Source organism: Pongo abelii, chromosome 7 (genome assembly GCF_028885655.2).
Source record: "Pongo abelii isolate AG06213 chromosome 7, NHGRI_mPonAbe1-v2.0_pri, whole genome shotgun sequence".
Lineage (NCBI taxonomy): Eukaryota > Metazoa > Chordata > Mammalia > Primates > Hominidae > Pongo > Pongo abelii.
In genome coordinates, this window is record NC_071992.2 from 129,725,375 (window position 1) to 129,728,214 (window position 2,840).

The following is a 2,840-nucleotide window of genomic DNA, read 5'->3' on the forward strand; positions in this document are numbered from 1 at the left end:
CAAATGTTTATTTGGCCAGTATTAAAATCAAAATTAACTACATAATCTTCTTAAGGAGACGTTATATCCAACACGTGGTGTTTTTATGGGTTGAAAATTTCTATTCATTATCACTTTCAGTGTCTCAATTTTTATTTAGCTAAATATTATCTTCTGTCCATTTATATTTTTGCCACTACTGGTCTTGACTGACCTATACATTTTATGTTGTATAAATATAAAAGGCTCTATTATCATCTTCCTAGTCCAAAATTCTAACTTAAGTACAATGTGCTTATTCTTCTAAAATTGTATATTTCTAATCACACTTTTTCTCAGAATGTCCCATCCCATTCACACTGTTTCGTCTTTTCTTGCCCCCTTCTTTCTGGCTGAAATAATTTATCTCCCTGACTTGCAGCTTCCCAAGCCTACTTTTCTCTAGTAAAGTCCTGCACAAGTATACATTTGTCTGAAAACATCATTGTCTTTATGCCACCAGTGTGTTTTGCATGTGCTTCTCTTAAAGGTCCAATTTTAGTATATTGAGTAATAATTTTATTTCCTATTTGAACCTCCTACTAGATTGAAGATGACTTCATCTCTCACAGGGCACTGCATTTAGCAGCCATTCAAAAGGTGTTTTGAATGATTGCAAGAAAGAATAATTCAATTGTAAAAAGAATGAATAAATTGATTTTAAACAATTGAGGAGACACACAAACCACAGAAGAGGCACTTTGCTGTCCTGTTGGCTGTGTGTTGAATTGAAATGCCAGCACTCTGTGGGAGAAAAACAAACAAACAAACAAACAACAACAACAACAAAAAACCAAACAGATGATAGTGAAATACAGTTTAAAGAAAATTCGATTTTGGTAGTCATCTTCTAGGTCTATTCTGATCTCATCTCTTCAGCATGATTTCAATGAAGAAAGACACAAACTGGCTAAGACTTTCCCTCTTTATATCTGGCTGGAACTGCATCTCATCTAGCCTGATGAGAAAAAAGAACCCAATCAAGCCTAAATTTATATCCTAATACACAAGTTCATTAACACCCAGGCAGGAATAAATTTCAATCTTTCAAAAGATTCTGTGATCAATCTAAAATAGCATACATAAGAAGGGATTTACTTACAAAGAAAATTGTTATTATAAGGTTTTTAGAAATGAATGCTCTGGGTCATCTAAAGTATAACTTCAATTTCCCAAACTTTTAGCTTTCATGAAGTTTAAAAGTTTAATTAAACTTTCATCATTATTACTTCTGATTTTTCCTTCTCTGTTTCATTTGTGATTATAAATGGATGAAGAAAAGCAATACCATGGATTAGGGTTTATTTTTTAATTTTTACTGAGCAATGGATAATTCACCTGGAACTGTAAATCACACATGAAGGGAGAATTCAACTTGCCTATAAGGTGACATCCAGAGCAAGGTACTCTATTAAATATCACTTTTCCTCTATACACTGAATCTTTACGTTCCCACCTTACTTCTATAAATATTTGCTATTACCTACTCTATGCAAGTAGCTATATTAGGCAATGGATCATTGCCAACATTTTAAGCAGAAGTTACAGAAAACTCAAATATCTCGTTTTATATCTCAAATACATACTGGATTAGATAAAACCTTGTATTGTAATTTCGTTATTGTGCTGATTGATGGAACTTGGAGAGCTATAGAGTACAAATCAGTTAAAGCATAAGGAGATAACTTTAATCTACATAGAACAATCCTAAAACTGAGACTCATAATTGTAACCATAACCAAAGAGGGAGTGGAAGCAAAAAAAAAATAGTAAAATATTTTGAGAAGAATATTCAATGAAGTCATTCAAAAATAATTATAAAAATTAACTTTTACTAGTGGAAACATTATAGCTCAAATGTTGAAAGCATAGAAATAGTTATGTTTTCATATACATATTGCCAATTAATATTTTTATACATAACTATCTATAGATAAAAATAGAGTTTTAGATACAAAGACAGATAGTTGTGCATTTAGAATTATATTGAGTAATCATCAAAATTATATAACTGTCGATTTGTTTTATCCACGAGTGGTTATAATTTATCCCAAATTATACACAATCTGGTTTGTAATGACTTGTTTAGTTGTGGTAAGTGTTCGCAAAAGTGATAAGCATATATAGGACTGAATTAATCTTCAATAAAACAATGCATTATTAGATCAGAACAAATCTAGTTCCGTTTTGGAGTGATATCAACATGATTTTGGCTTTTTTATCCAAGTGTTCTGGTTATCTAGAATCTGTTTTGTTGGAAAGATACATGGATTTGTAATGACCTTTAATTCAAGACTGAGCTTCAGCATTTCCTGGCTCTATGACTTAAAGAGTAATCTAAATATCTTGATTTTTTTTTCAATAAATGCAGGTAATGACATTGAAATCTCATATAAAAGTAATATATGCTCAAACATTCTGTAAGCTGTAAAGAACTATTTAAACCTGTTATTAGCAATATGTTCTTCTTGCAGTATGCACTGAAATTGTATGCTTGTGGGTTTTCCATTCCAACTTGTTTGGCAGAAACAATAAGTTCACCATCATTATAAATGTAAATGATAGGCAGAGGCTTAGAAATGGAGACTTCCAATATATTTTGAATTCAAATATACAAAATTAATGAAAATGGATATTTAAATATATTCAAAGATAAATATTAGCATACCATGTTTAAACTCTTAAATTCCGTGTATTTTTTTTATCAACTTTGCAAATATTCTCTCATTCAACACAAATGGTAAAACATTCCTAGACTCTCACACATAAGCAAACATAACCATGGATCATGGTGTTTTACTGTCACCATAACCACATGTTGA